Source organism: Balearica regulorum, chromosome W (genome assembly GCF_011004875.1).
Source record: "Balearica regulorum gibbericeps isolate bBalReg1 chromosome W, bBalReg1.pri, whole genome shotgun sequence".
In the NCBI taxonomy this organism is placed as follows: Eukaryota; Metazoa; Chordata; class Aves; order Gruiformes; family Gruidae; genus Balearica; species Balearica regulorum.
Genome location: NC_046219.1, coordinates 23,664,348 through 23,680,792, shown reverse-complemented (window position 1 = coordinate 23,680,792; position 16,445 = coordinate 23,664,348). Strand labels below are relative to the sequence as shown.

The 16,445-nt window shown below is 48.2% G+C and overlaps 1 long non-coding RNA gene across 1 annotated transcript in view; it reads right to left on the bottom strand.

Annotated features, from left to right (window-relative positions):
• The window catches only part of LOC142599226 (uncharacterized), a 1,086,559-nt gene that overhangs the window by 457,905 nt on the left and 612,209 nt on the right, over positions 1-16,445 (bottom strand). Inside the window, exon 2 of the long non-coding RNA XR_012832848.1 lies at positions 7,965-8,169. This is a non-coding gene — a long non-coding RNA (uncharacterized LOC142599226). The remainder of the gene's footprint in view (positions 1-7,964; positions 8,170-16,445) is intronic.

Genomic DNA, 16,445 nt, shown 5'->3' with positions numbered 1-16,445 from the left:
TGGCTCATGTTCAACTTGGTGTCCACCAGGACCCCCAGGTCCATTTCTGCATAGCTGCTTTCCAGCTGGGTGGCCCCCACGTATATTAGTGCCTGGGTTTGTTCCTCCCCAGGTGCAGGACTTTGCACTTTTCCTTGCTGAACTTCATGAGGTTCCTGTTGACCCATTTCTTGCTGAGGGTACACTCTGCCCCATCATCCAGATCATTAATGAAGATGTTAAATGGGACTGGACCCAGTATTGACTGGTGGGTTAACCTTGGCTGGCTGCCAGGTGCCCATCAAGTCACTCTGTCAGTGCCCCTCCTCAGCAAGATGGGGAGAAAATACAGTGGAAAAAACTGTGGGATGAGATAAAGACAGGAAGATCACTTACCAATTACTGTCATGGGCAAAACAGACATGACTTGGGGAAAACTAATTTAATGTATTGCAAATGAAAAATAGAGTAGGATAGTAACAAACAAAACCAAAACTAAAATCACTTTCCCCCCACCCCTCCCTTCTTCTCAGGCTCAACTTCACCCCTGAATCTTCTACCTTCTCCTCCTGAGCAGCACAAGGGGGATGGGGAATGGGAGTTGCAGTTGGTTCATAACGCTTCATCTCTGCTGCTCCTTCTTCCTCACACTTTTCCCTTGCTCTAGTGTTGGGTGTCTCCAACAGAATATAGTCCTTCATGAACCACGCCAGCATGGGTCCTTTCCACAGGGTACAGTCTTTCAGGAACAGATTGCATGGGCTCCTCTCCACGGGCTCACAGCTTCCTTCAGGGCACATCCACTTGCTCTGACCTCCATGGGCTGCAGGGAGACAACCTGTGTCACCATGGTCCTCTCCACAGGCTGCAGGGGAATCTGCTCTGGTGCCTGAAGCACCTCCTCCTCTTCCTTCTTCACTGACCTTGGTGTCTGCAGAGTTGTTTCTCTCACATATTCTCACTTCTCTCTCCTGGATGCTGTTGCACAGCAGTTTTTACCCTTTCTTAAATACGTTATCATAGAGGCGCCACCACTGTTACTGATTGGCCTCAGGTTTGGCCAGTGGTGGGTCTGTTTGGAGCCAGCTAGAACTGGCTCTGTCTGACATGGGAGCAGCTCCTGATCTCTTCTTACAGAAATCATCCCTGCAGCTTGGTCCCCAACTCCAAAAGCTTGCCACATAAACCCAATACAACCACTGGGGTACACCACTAGTTACTGGCCTCCAACTAGACTTTGTGCCACTGATCGCCACCCTCTGGGCCTGGTCATTCATCTAGTTTTCAATCCATCTCAGTCCAACTCATATATGGAAAACTCACTTTTGAGTTTTGGGAATAGTAGGATTGGAGGGAATGTGTTGTTTTAATTTGTCTTGGTTTCACACTATGACAGATCTGCAGACAAAAGATCCACAATAAATATGCAAGCAAACCCACAGAGTGCTGAATATAACATTTGTTCTTTACATATAACCAACCAGTGCTTTCCAAATTGGTTCCTTCAATATATTTCCCCATAAATAATGTTTCAAGCAAACATCTAGATAAGGTCTACGGGTTGTTCTCCACCATTGTTTTTTTATGACCCTGTTACATAGAGGTTGTTATTGAGAAAATAACGTGGTATAGTGCTGTGTTTTGGATTTAGGATGAGAACAATGTTGATAACACAGTGATATTTCGGTTGTTGCTAGGCAATGTTTACGCCAAGTCAAGGACATTTCAGCTTTTCATAATGCCGTGCCAGTGAGGAGGCTGGCGGTGCACAAGAAGCTGGGAAGGGACATGGCTGGCCAGGACAGCTGACCCCAACTGACTAAAGGGATATTCCATACCATATGACATCATGCTCAGCAATATAAAGGTGGGGGAAGCTGGCCAGGGGCTGGACCACGGCTGGGCATCGGAAGTCTGCGGATGGTAAGCAATTGTGCTGTGTATGATGTTTTGTATATTCTTGATGTGGTTTTGGCCCAGCCGGCAGCAGGGTACCACACGGCCGCTCGCTCACGCCTCCCCCAGCATGATGGAGAGAAGTATAACAAAAGGCTTGGGTCAAGATAAGGACAGGGAAAGATCACTCACTAATTATCGTCACGAGCAAAACAAACTGAACTTAGAAAAGAGATTCATCTAATTTATTACTAAGCAAAACGGAGTAGAGCAATAAGAAGATAACATCAAGTCTTAAAACACCACCCCCCACCCCTCCCATCTTCCCGGGCTCAACTTCACTCCCAGCTTCAACCTCCACCCCCCCTCAGCGGCACAGGGGGACGGGGAATGGGGGTTAAGGTCAGTTCAGCGCATGTTGTTTCTGCCGCTTCTTTGTCCTCAGGGGGAAGACTCCTTGTGGTGGGTTGACCCTGGCTGCAGGCCAGGTGTCCACCAGAGCCACTCTATCACTCCCCTCTTCAGTAAGGCAGGGAGGGGAGAAAGGAAGATGGAAAAACAACCCCAAACTCGTGGGTCGAGATAAAGGCAGTTTAATGTAGCTAAAGCAAAAAGCCGTGCGCGGAAGCAAAGCAAAAAGCAAAGATTATTCTTTACTTCCCATCAGCAGGTGATGTCCGGCCACTTCCTGGGAAGTAGGGCTTCAGTATCCATGCCCCTTGCTCCGGAAGACAAACATTGTAAAAAAAAAAACAACGAATGCCCCTGCCCTGTTCCTCCCCCTATTCTCAGTTTCTTATTGCTGAGCAGACATCATATGGTATGGACTATCCCTTTGGTCAGTTTGGGTCAGCTGTCCTAGCTGTGTCCCCTCCCAAGATCTTGCCCACCCCCAGCCTGCTGCTGGGGGGGAAAAGAAATGTTGGAGAGACAGCCTTGATGTGTGCTGGCACTGCTCAGTAGTAGCCAAAACACTGGTGTGTTATCAACAGTTTGCTAGCTACCAATACACAGCACAGCACCATGAGGGCTGCTTTGGGGAAAATTAACTCCACCTCAGCCAGACCCAATACAATCTCCACCCCTTATTCCATACCATTTGTGTCGTGCTCACGCCCCACACACTTTAATACATATATATATTTTATAACCGTTTCATTGTATTTACTTCTTATTAACTACTATTTCCAGTCCTTTAACAGATAGATGTTACTCTCCCATTCCATGAGCTTCCTCTGCTCCTCCAGATGTTCATGAACCGGCTATGACTTGGGCCCAATCTGTCAGGATGGGTGTTCAGGTTCAGTTGTTGGGCACCAACACCGGCTTGCTTTGGGCTGTTGTTGCATTCATCTGGCTCTTTGCGAAACTTGCTCTTCATTGGTTTGGGTCATTCCTTCTACATTACTTCCTAGAAGGTACAACTCACATTACAGATTATTTTACCCCAAGGTTAAAGCTCCTTGAGGCACACACCGGGTCTCTCCATCTTTCCGCATTACCCACCAAGTACACCCAGGTCCTTGAGAGAAGACAATCCCAGGAATGGGTTTGCCTTTTCCCATGGGAGGAGCAATCCACACCGCCTTCCCCAGCCACTTTCCCATGTGTACTACAGGGACCTTTTCTCCTCCCACAGTATGTAGGGGTTTTGTTTGGGCAGGACCAGGACGGTTAGCAGATCCTCTGGTATTAATCAGCCAAGTGGCTTCTGCTAAATTTGTATCCCAGTGCTTCTATGCCCCATTCCCTAATGCCCTCAACATAGTCTTTAACAGTCCATTATACCTCTCGATCTTTCCAGAGGCTTGTGGGTGATAGGGGATGTGATACGCCCACTCAGTGCCGTGTTTCTTTGCCCAGGAGCTTATGAGGTTATTTCGGAAATGAGTCCCATTGTCTGATTCAATCCTTTCTGGAGTACCATGTCGCCGTTGCCATAAAATTTGCCTTTCAAGGCCTAGGATGGTGTTTCGGGCAGTGGCATGGTTTACAGGAAATGTCTCTAGCCAGCCAGTAGTTGCTTCCACCATGGTGAGTATGTAGCGCTTGCCTTGGCGTGTTTGTGGCAGTGGCCCAATATAGTCAATCTGCCAGGCCTTGCCATATCGAAAACCCAGCCACCGCCCTCTGTTCCAGGGAGATTTTACTCGTGTCGCTCGCTTGATTGCAGCACATATTTCACATTCATGAGTGACTTGTGTGATGGCCTCCATGGTCAGGTCCAGCCCTCGATCACGAGCCCATCTGTATGTTGCATCTCTCCCTAGATGTCCTGATGTTTCATGGGCCCATCCACCTACAAATAGCTCACCCTTACGCTCCCAGTCCAGGTCCACCTGAGCTGCTTCAATTTTGGCAGCCTTGTCTACCTGTTCATTGTTTTGATGTTCTTCAGTGGCACGGCTTTTGGGTATGTGAGCATCTACATGATGTACCTTCACAGCCATGTTTTCTACCCGGGCAGTGATGTCCTGCCACAATGCAGCAGCCCAGATGGGCTTACCCCTGTGCTGCCAATTGGTCTTCTTCCACTGCTGTAGCCAGCCCCATAGGGCATTAGCCACCATCCAGGAGTCAGTATAGAGATAAGAGTACTGGCCACTTTTCTCGTTCAGCAATCTTTAGGGCTAGCTGAATGGCTTTCACTTCTGCGAACTGACGTGACTCACCTTCTCCTTCAGTGACCTCAACGGCTTGTCGTGTGGGACTCCACACAGCAGCTTTCCACTTCCGATGGTTTCCTACAACACGACAGGATCCATCAGTAAACAGAGCATAATGCCTTTCATCTTCTGGTAACTCATTATATGGTGGTGCCTCTTGGGCACGAGCTACCTCCTCAGACAGTGCTCCAAAATCTCCGCCTTCTGGCCAGTCCATAATCTCTTCCAGGATTCCTGGGTGGTTGGGTTTCCCCAGTTGAGCTCGCTGTGTGATTAGTGCTACCCACTTACTCCATGTAGTGCTAGTTGCGTGATGTGTAGAGGGAATGTTTCCTTTGAACATCCAGTGTAGCACAGGCAATCGCGGTGCCAAGAGGAGAGACGCTTCTGTACCAACAACTTCTGAAGCAGCTCGAATCCCTTCATATGCTGCTAGGATCCCTTTTTCAGTTGGGGTGTAGTGGGCTTCTGATCCTCGATACCCCCAGCTCCAAAACCCTAATGGTCGACCTCGGGTTTCTCCTGCTGTTTTCTGCCAGAGGCTCCAGGTGAGGCCATGCTCCCCAGCTGCAGTGTAGAGTACGTTTTGCACAGCTGGTCCTGTCCGGAGAGGTCCAAGAGCTACTGCACGAGCTATTTCCTGTTTGATATGCTGTGTTGGTTTTGCGTGGCAAGGTTTTGGTAGCGGGGGGGCTACAGGGGTGGCTTCTGTGAGAAGCTGCTAGAAGCTTCCCCTGTGTCTGATAGAGCCAACGCCAGCCGGCTCCAAGACGGACCCGCCGCTGGCCAAGGCCAAGCCAATTAGCGCCTCTGTGATAACATATTTAAGAAAGACAAAAACAGTTAGAGAGCGCTTTTGCAGCCAGAGAGAGGAGTGAGAAGATGTAAGAACATCTGCAGGCACCAAGGTCAGTGAAGAAGGAGGGGGAGGAGGTGCTCCAGGCGCCGGAGCAGAGATCCCCCTGCAGCCCGTGGTGAAGACCATGGTGAAGCAGGCTGTCCCCCTGCAGCAGCCCATGGAGGGAGGATGAGGGGGTGTAGAGATTCCACCTGCAGCCCGTGGAGGACCCCACGCCGGAGCAGGTGGAGACACCTGAAGGAGGCTGTGGCCCCGTGGGAAGCCCGCGCTGGAGCAAGCTCCTGGCAGGACCTGTGGATCCGTGGAGAGAGGAGCCCACGCCAGAGCAGGTTTGCTGACAGGACTTGTGACCCTGTGGGGGATCCCACGCTGGAGCAGTTTGCTCCTGAAGGTCTGCACCCCGTGGAGGAGACTCACGTTGGAGAAGGCCGTGAAGGACTGTCTCCCGTGAGAGGGACCCCACGCTGGAGTGGGGGAACAATGAGTCCTCCCCCTGAGGATGAAGAAGCGGCAGAAACACCGCGTGATGAACTGACCGTAACCCCCATTCCCCGTCCCCCTGTGCCGCTGAGGGGGGCGGAGGTTGAAGCCGGGAGTGAATTTGAGCCCGGGAAGATGGGAGGGGTGGGGGGAGGTGTTTTTAAGATTTGGTTTTATTTCTCATTCCTCTACTCTGTTTTGCTTAGTAATAAATAAGATGAATTCCCTCTCTAAGTTCGGTCTGTTTTGCTCGTGATGATAATTAGAGAATGATCTCTCCCTGGCCTTATCTCGACCCGTAAGTTTTTTTTCATTGTACCTTTTCTCCCCTGTCTAAAGAAAGAGGGGAGTGATAGAGCGGCTCTGGTGGGCACCTGGCCCTCAGCCAGGGTCAACCCACCACATATGCTCAAAGGCTTGTTGTTGCTCAAGGCCCCATTCAAAATAGTTCTTCTTTTGGGTTACTCGATAGAGAGGGCTCACAAGCTGACTATAACCTGGAATATGCATTCTCCAGAACCCCACAAGGCCCAGGAAAGCTTGTGTCTCCTTCTTGTTAGCTGTCTTCCCTCTTAGTTCACGAACACGGGCTTCCAACTTAAAGGTGGGTTCACCGTCCCACTTCCTCACGTCCTCCCCTTGGTCATGCAGGAAAAAACAGAGTGTACTACGTGGCATATGCCTGGGGCTCCCTTTCCCTCTGACCGGAGCAGGAGATGACTGGTGCTAATTGCTACCAGGACAGTGCATCGGCAGCAATATCGCACAAATCGAGACTCCCTGCCTCCCATCCATGAGCTGATTCATCAACTGGAGAACCAGGGAGTCATCAGCAAGACTCATTCATCTTTTAATATTCCCATATGGCCAGTGCAAAAGTCTGATGGAGGGTGGAGGTTAACAGTGGACTATCATGGCCTGAACGAAGTGACACCACCACTGAGTGCTGCTGTACCAGACATGTTAGAGCTCCAATATGAATTGGAGTCAAAAGCAGCCAAGTGGTATGCTACAATGGACATCGCTGATGCATTCTTCTCAATTCCTTTGGCAGCCGAATGCAGGCCACAGTTTGCTTTCACTTGGAGAGGTGTTCAATACACCTGGAATCGACTGCCCCAGGGGTGGAAGCATAGTCCTACTATTTGTCATGGACTAATCCAAACTGCACTGGACAAGGGTGGTGCCCCTGAACATCTACAATACATCGATGACATCATTGTGTGGGGCAATAAGGCAGAAGAAGTATTCAAGAAGGGAAAAAAGAGTAATTCAGATTCTTCTGAAAGCTGGTTTCGCCATAAAGAAAAGCAAGGTCAAGGGACCTGCACAGGAGATCCAGTTCTTGGGAATAAAATGGCAGGATGGACGCCGTCATGTGCCCATGGATGTGGTCAACAAGATAGCAGCTACGTTTCCACTAAAAAAGGACTGTGGTGGGTTGACCCTGGCTGTGGCCCAGGTGCCCACCAGAGCCGCTCTATCACTCCCCTCCTTCTCTAGACAGGGGAGAAAAGGTGCAACAAAAAACTTGTGGGTCGAGATAAGGACAGGGAGAGATCACTCACTAATTATCGTCACGAGCAAAACAGACTGAACTTAGAGAGGGAATTCATCTAATTTATTACTAAGCAAAACAGAGCAGAGGAATGAGAAATAAAAACAAATCTTAAAACACCTCCCCCCACCCCTCCCATCTTCCCAGGCTCAACTTCACTCCCAGCTTCAACCTCCTCCCCCCTCAGCGGCACAGGGGGACGGGGAATGGGGGTTACGGTCAGTTCAGCACACGGTGTTTCTGCCGCTTCTTCATCCTCAGAGGGAGGACTACTCTCATTGTTCCCCTGCTCCAGCATGGGGTCCCTCTCACGGGAGACAGTCCTTCACGACCTTCTCCAACGTGAGTCCTTCCCACGGGCTACAGTCCTTCACGAACTGCTCCAGCGTGGCTCTCTCCCACAGGGTGCAGACCTTCAGGAGAAAACTGTTCCAGCATGGGTCCCCCACGGCGTCACAAGTCCTGCCAGCAAACCTGCCCTGGCATGGGCTCCCCTCTCCACAGGGCCATAGGTCCAGCCAGGGACTTGCTCCAGCCTGGGCTTCCCACGGGCCACAGCCTCCTTCAGGTGCCTCCACCTGCTCCTGCCTGGGGTCCTCCACAGGCTGCAGGTGGAATCTCTACACCCCCTCATCCTCCCTCCATGGGCTGCTGCAGGGGGACAGCCTGCCTCACCATGGTCTTCACCACGGGCTGCAGGGGGATCTCTGCTCCGGTGCCTGGAGCACCTCCTCCCCCTCCTTCTTCACTGACCTTGGTGTCTGCACAGTTTCTGACATCTTCACACTTCTCTCCCCAGCTGCAAAAGCTTCCCCCAAGTGTTGTTTTTTTTTTTTTTCTTCTTAAATATGTTATCACAGAGGCGCTGATTGGCTTGGCCTTGGCCAGGGGCAGGCCCATCTTGGAGCTGGCTGGCATTGGCTCTATCAGACACAGGGGAAGCTTCTAGCAGCTCCTCACAGAAGCCACCCCTATAGCACCCCCGCTACCAAAACATTTCCCCGCAAACGCAACACAATTCTTTTATCATTATTATTATCATTTTTATTAGTCTCTTCCTTTTCTGTCCTTTTAAATTGTCTTTGTCTCAATCCACGATTTTTACCTTTTTTTTTAAATTCCCTCCTCCCTCCCACTGGGCGGGAGTGAGTGAGCGGCTGTATGGTACTTAGCTGCCGGCTGGGGTTAAACCACAACAGTTGGGTTTTGGTGCCCAATGTGAGGCACGAAGGCTTCGAGAATGACAGGTTTGATTGGAATGTGCTAGATCAAATTTATAGGTCTTATTGCTGTTTAGCTATTAATTGGCAGGTTCCTGTGCTTCCCATGGGGCTTGTTTGCTTTACTATATAGTAGAGTCTAGTGCTCATTAGTGGCTGCTTTTTGATTTTGCTGCTTTCTGTACTGCTTATCATCTTACTCTACTGTGCCTGGGAACATTTTGACAACAGCAATGACGATGCGCCTGGGCTGGCAGGTGGCCAGGGCATCGCTGCTGTTTCTGCGTTGCTGTCCTGGACAGGCTGGAACTCCTGTGTGAACTCAAGTCAAAGGGACTGTGACCTGTGGATGAGTCTATGTGAGAACAGGACACCCCAAAGGATCTGTGTCTGTAAATAAGTCCATACCAGAGCAGGTATATCTTGAAACATCTGTGGCCGTGGTTATGTCTGTGCTGCAGCAGGTATACTTCTGAAGGGATTGTGGCCCAAAGATAAGTCCACACTGGAGAAGGTACACCTCAAAGCATCAGTGGCTGTGCATGAGGTCGTGCTGGAGCACCTCAAAGCATGTGGCCTTGGATAAGCCCACAACAGAGCAAGTACACCCCTGGAGGGACTGCAGCCATGGATAAGCCCATGTTGGAGCAGGTTTATTTCTGAAGGGACTGTGGCTGTGGGTAAGGCCACGCTGGAGCAAGAATATCTCTGAAGGCATTGTGGCCCATGGAGAAGGCCATGCTGGAACAGGTGCACCTCGAAACGACTGTGGCTGTGAATAAGTCTATGCCGCGGCAGGTGTACCCCTGGAGAGACTGTGGCTCATGGATAAGGCTCCATTTGGAGCAGGTACACCCCTAAGGGACTGTAGTCTGTGGATAAGTCCAAGCCGGAGCAGGGGCAAGGGGAAAAGTTCATTGCAGTGTTGAATCCAATGGTCTGGTCAAAAGGGACAAGGGGTGGAGACTGTCATGGAAATACTTTTAACTTCTTGTAACCTGGGATTTGAGTTGCATCTTATGGGAATTACTGTAGCAGGAACCACGTGAACAAATGGAAGACAAGGCATACAAGAATCAGTGCAAATGCAGCAGTGACCCAACCTGAGCTAGTTTTGGTGCCCAGTACCTCCACACATCACACCATCTCTCCTGTCCTGAGTGACCACCATAACAGATGGAGCCCAAAGTGCATCACTTGTTTTGTGTATTCTATTGTTGTTGTTGTTATTATTATTATTCCTTTTCTGTCCTATTAAATTGTCTTTGTCTCAACCCACAAGTTTTACTTTTTTTTTTTTTTTCAGTTCTCTCCCTCATCCCACTGGGGGGGCAGTGAGCAAATGGCTGTGGGGTTGTTTTAGCTGCTGACCGGGTTAAACCACGACACAGGGGTGGTCCATAGACTAAGGGAATGATATCTATGTATTATATCAAAGGATGGGAAGGGGAGTGGTGGTTAATGAGGATGTAATGGATAGTGTAGGACCTGAGCATGGTGTAAATGGTATGGAATAAGGGGTGGAGAATGTGCTGGTTTTGGCTGGGATAGAGTTAATTTTCTTCATAGTAGCTAGTATGGGACTATGTTTTGGATTTGTGCTGGAAACAGTGTTGATAATACAGGAATGGTTTTTTTATTCCTGAGCAGTGCTTACACAGAGTCAAGGCCTTTTCTGCTTCTCACACTGCCCCGTCAATGAGTAGGCTGGGGATGCACAAGAAGTTGGAAGGGGACACAGCTGGGACAGCTGACCCTGGCTGGCTGGGGGATACTCCATAACACATGATGTTGTGCTCAGCAATAAAAAGCTGGGTTAAGAAGAAGTCATCAAAGAATGTCCTGTTGTCATAAAACCCAAAACCCTCGTGACAGCACCAGCCATGTAGCCCAAATTTGATATGCATTATATGTCTATACGGACCCCATGCTGGAGCAGGTAGATGTGCCCTGAAGGAGGCTGTGACCCCATGGATAGCCTGCGCTGGAGCAGGCTCCTGGCAAGACCTGTGACCCTATCAGGGACCCACACTGCAGCAGTCTGTTCCTGAAGGACTGCACCCCATGGAAAGGAACCATGCTGGAGCAGTTCGTGAAGAAATGCAGCCCATGGGAAGGACTCGTTGGAGAAGTTCATGGAGGAAACTCTCCCATGGGAGGGACCTCACGCTGGAGCAGGGGAAGAGTGTGATGAAGAAGCAGATGTAGAGGCAATGTGTGATGAAGTGGTCGCAACTCCCATTCCCCATCCCCCTGTGCTGCTCGGTGGGAGGAGGTAGAGAAATCATGAGTGAAGTTGAGCCTGGGAAGAAGGGAGGGGTGGGGGGATGGTGTTTTTAAGATTTGTTCTTATTTCTCATTATCCTGCTCTGATTTGATTATTAATAAATTAAATTTCCCCAAGTTGTGTCTGTTTTGCCCGTGACAAGAATTGGTGAGTGATCTTCCTGTTCTTATCTCATCCCATGAGCCTTTCATTGTATTTTCTCTCACCCTGTTCAGTTGAGGAGTGGGAGTGATAGAGCAGCTTGGTGGGCATGTGGTGTCCAGCCAGGGTCAACTCACCGTAGTTCTTTTTGGCGCCCAATATGGGGCATGAGGAACTTGAGATAAGGATAGTAATTGGGAGAGGTAACAGGCAAAACATGGACTGAACACAGCTAGAGAGCGAAGAGCAGAATGATCATGGGCAATTTCAGTTGTTGTAATTGTGGTGAAGGGGTGAGGGGGTCCACTTTTGTTGGTGTTGTGAAGATGTTATTTTGATTTTGGTCTGGGGAATTCTTTTTGTTGATATAAGTGAAGTTTGTGAAGATTGTGTGATGAATATGTATTTTAATGATAATTCTTAAATATGTGATTCACAGAGGTGAGGGGAGGAATGTATTGGGTTTGCGTGGCAAGGTTTTGGTAGTGGGGGCCCTTTTATTTTTTAGATTTTGATCTGACATCTTGAAATCTGAATCATCTAAGCTACAACTTAGATGAGTGAGATGTTCAGAAAGGAATCTGGTTAAGGTTTTAGACTGGTGTATAGCATGACTGGTTATGGTGGTGATGGTGGGAACAAACAAAAATCCAGCAGAAATAGCCTTAACTTATGCAGAAAGACTGACGTGTAGTCTCTGAAGTTCTGAAACTGTAGTCTGGTTTGCATCTGTTATTCTGTGAAACTTACTTACATCTTTGATCAGAAAGAAACTAGAAGGAATTTGGAGATGCTTATATAAAGGTCTAGTTTGCCTGATGTAGCATAGGTAAAGGTTTTGTTAGCCTTTAGCTGGCCAGACACAGCTAAGATGACAAAAGTAAATAGAAATTCAGTTGCTGAACTCGCTTAATGCATGCCTTTGCTCCCAAATTGCTGGTTCAACCTTTAAATGAAAGGCCAAATGCATTCATTTAACAGTAAACCACTTTTGATGATACAGGTTTCTGTATATTGGTGGGAGGGAAGCATAGTCTTAGTCTCACTGATTTACCAGGTGCAATTTTAAAGAAGAATGGAGGTGGGGTGGGGGTTTGAGAGGCATATACATTCCTATTGAAGGAAGATGATTCCTACTGAATGAAGCTGATTTGACTCACATAGCCCAGAACTCCATGATCATTTTTCTAAGGTGTATTAAATGTGGAAAAACTTGGTTAATTATCCATTCTAGTCCTTAGCACCTTATGTGTTTCTGTTATTGATACAGTAGGTCCAGCAGCTTTATATAAATGTCAATTTTTAATTGATTTCAAAACAAATTAAGTGAAAGTTGTATTTTTTTTGTTGAATAATCATAATTTTTGCAGAAAAAACATCCCAAATCAAGTTTATTTTAAGAATTTCCCATGGTATTTATTTGTTGTTATTTAAGATCTTCCTTATTTTCAGTCTTTTCTTTCATTGTTATGACCATATTATGACCATATGATCTCCATTATAATGATCACGTCACTTAGATGTGATACACATCTGTGTATTTTCATTCACTTAGGATCACAATTTAGACATGTAATTCAAGATTTCCATTAGTAATGACTTACTTCTTTCACATTTTAGACTAGAAACTGGGATAGCTTTTTAACACTGAAGGTTCTTTCATATAAGGCTTTTTGTGATTGTGTTGGTTTTGCGTGGCAAGGTTTTGGTAGCGGGGGGGCTACAGGGGTGGCTTCTGTGAGAAGCTGCTAGAAGCTTCCCCTGTGTCTGACAGAGCCAATGCCAGCTGGCTCCAAGACGGACCCGCTGCTGGTCAAGGCCAAGCCAATCAGCGCCTCTGTGATAACATATTTAAGAAAGAGAAAAAACAGTTAGAGAGCGAGCTTTTGCAGCCAGAGAGAGGAGTGAGAAGATGTAAGAACATCTGCAGACACCAAGGTCAGTGCAGAAGGAGGGGGAGGAGGTGCTCCAGGCGCCGGAGCAAGATTCCCCTGCAGCCCGTGGTGAAGACCATGGTGAAGCAGGCTGTCCCCCTGCAGCCCATGGAGGGAGGATGAGGGGGTGTAGCGATTCCATCTGCAGCCCGTGGAGGACCCCACGCCGGAGCAGGTGGAGGCACCTGAAGGAGGCTGTGACCCCGTGGGAAGCCCGCGCTGGAGCAAGCTCCTGGCAGGACCTGTGGATCCGTGGAGAGAGGAGCCCATGCCAGGGCAGGTTTGCTGGCAGGACTTGTGACCCCGTGGGGGACCCATGCTGGAGCAGTTCGTGAAGGACTGTAGCCCATGGGAGAGACTCCATGCTGGAGCAGGGGAACAATGAGAGGAGTCCTCCCCCTGAGGATGAAGAAGCGGCAGAAACAACATGCGATGAACTGACCATAACCCCCATTCCCTGTCCCTCTGTGCTGCTGAGGGGGGCAGAGGTTGAAGCTGGGAGTGAAGTTGAGCCTGGGAAGATGGGAGGGGTGGGGGGAGGTGTTTTAAGACTTGATGTCATTTTCTCATTGCTCTACTCTGTTTTGTTTAGTAATAAATTAGATGAATCTCCTTTCTAAGTTCAGTCTGTTTTGCTCCATACGATAATTAGTGAGTGATCTCTCCCTGTCCTTATCTCGACCCAAGCCTTTTGTTATACTTCTCCTCCCCATCGTGCTGGGGGAGGGGTGAGCGAGTGGCCACGTGGTACCCTGCTGCTGGCTGGGCCTAAACCACGACAGATGTGCAGTTCCATGCAGCCAAGCACCATGCAGCCACTCGCTCACTCCCCCCCATTGGGATGGGGGAGAGAATTGGAAAAGTTAAAGTGAGAAAACTCGTGGGTTGAGGTAAAGACAGTTTAATAGGTAAAGCAAAAGCTGCACACACAAGCAAAGCAAAACAAGGAATTCATTCACTACTTCCCATGGGCAGGCAGGTGTTCAGCCATCCAACAATTAGCATAAAATGCATTAACTTCCTCAAAGGAAATACAGGAACTCAGGATTCTTTGCCCCTGAAGAAATTCTCGTTCTTGCTGGTCTACAGATGAGTTCTCTTTTATTATTTTGCTTCTGTGTTGTGAATCTAGCATGCTTGTCTTTTGTTTTTCCTCGCATATCAAAGCTGGAAAGTAGCACCATCCTATGCCAGCTCCTATCCAGCATGCTGGTTAAGCCACTCTCTGGGAAGTAGAAGCAGTTATCTTAGACTCTCTCATATTGAAAAAGGTTCATAACTTTAGACTTTTCATTTCTGGTAAGTACTTCAACATCTAGACTTCCTCAGATGGTGAGCACCAATTCTGGTACCGCTCTGAACCATCTGTCAGTATGGTCAGGCTGTATCAGATAAGCTCTATTTCTTAGGGAATTTAAGCCAGCTTTACGTTCATCAGTAACCATTTCCAAATTACCCTTAAGATCAAGTGGTTAGCCCTTACATACTTTTGAAAATGTACAGAAATCCTATAGTTGAAATAGAACCTGTGGCAGAATTCTGGCACTGCCAAGGTCTGCATATCCCTGCTTGAATGTGGTCTTAAATACTTTTTTGAAGCTAGCTACACAATATCTCTTGCATGCCATTGTAATCAATTTAATATCTTTATTTAAAAAGGTATAAACAAGTTATGAGAATTAAAACCCCAAAATTTCTACACAGTTCAAAACTTTTTATGCAAATAGCTAATTTATTCCATCAGGTTTTTTTCTCTGTATATTGGCAAATTACTACTTGTTGCTCTAAATTACAAATGTGTGCACAGTTAGAAAGCAAGCAGGACTTTTTTAAATTCTGGAGTGCTTGGCAACAGTCATAATTTAGCTCTGTGGAAATATATGTAAAACTTCTTGCATTAATTGTGTTACTAATAAATAATTCTAAGCACAACAGTTTCTTGAAGGGGAAAAATTGTGCTAGATTCAGCTTGAATTCTGCTTAAAACTTGAACAATTTTCAACTACTGACATTCTTTTACAGATGATGTAAATGTCCTAAGGAAAAGGTGTTTTTTTTCTAGGAACTCTTCCAGCAGCTTGTAGTGGGTTGACCCTGGCTGAGGGCCATGTGCCCACCAGAGCCGCTCTATCACTCCCCTCTTTCATTAGACAGGGGAGAAAAGGTACAATGAAAAAAAACTTACGGGTCGAGATAAGGACAGGGAGAGATCATTCTCTAATTATCATCACGAGCAAAACAGATGGAATTTAGAGAGGGAATTCATCTTATTTATTACTAAGCGAGTAATTATTTATTTATTTATTCTTATTTATTACTAAGCGAGTTCCAGAGTAGAGGAATGAGAAATAAAACCAAATCTTAAAACACCTCCCCCCACCTCTCCCATCTTCCCGGGCTCAACTTCACTCCTGGCTTCAACCTCCACCCCCCTCAGCGGCACGGGGGGGCAGGGAATGGGGGTTATGGTCAGTTCATCGCATGTTGTTTCTGCCGCTTCTTCATCCTCAGGGGGAGGACTCCTCTCATTGTTCCCCTGCTCCAGCATGGAGTCTCTCCCATGGGCTACAGTCCTTCACGAACTGCTCCAGCATGGGTCCCCCACGGGGTCACAAGTCCTGCCAGCAAACCTGCTCTGGCGTGGAGTCCTCTCGCCACGGATCCACAGGTCCTGCCAGGAGCTTGCTCCAGCACAGGCTTCCCACGGGGTCACAGCCTCCTTCAGGTGTCTCCACCTGCTCCGGCGTGGGGTCCTCCACGGGCTGCAGATGGAATCGCTACACCCCCTCATCCTCCCTCCATGGGCTGCAGGGGGACAGCCTGCTTCACCATGGTCTTCACCACGGGCTGCAGGGGAATCTTGCTCCGGCGCCTGGAGCACCTCCTCCCCCTCCTTCTGCACTGACCTTGGTGTCTGCAGATGTTCTTACATCTTCTCACTCCTCTGGCTGCAAAAGCTCGCTCTCTAACTGTTTTTTCTTTTTCTTAAATATGTTATCACAGAGGCGCTGATTGGCTTGGCCTTGGCCAGCAGCAGGTCCGTCTTGGAGCCAGCTGGCATTGGCTCTATCAGACACAGGGGAAGCTTCTAGCAGCTTCTCACAGAAGCCACCCCTGTAGCCCCCCGCTACCAAAACCTTGCCACGTAAAACCAACACAGGCAGAAAAGGATCAAGTGAAATATTTGCAGACTGCCCTTAAGGAGCAGCTCCTTGTGGATACTACCTGCGAGGAAATTCCCCCAAGATCTGAAATTGGCTACCCCTTTAACGACCTGCAGGCAGCGAAAGAGAAAGTAGAGAAATTAGAACCGCTTTTGCTGCGACCCTTGGTCAAGACCGAGTACATTTATGATGATGAGCAGGACCAGTCCCCCCAAGTTACAGCCAAGGAAGTCCCTTATACTGCCGTGGAGTTGATGAAAC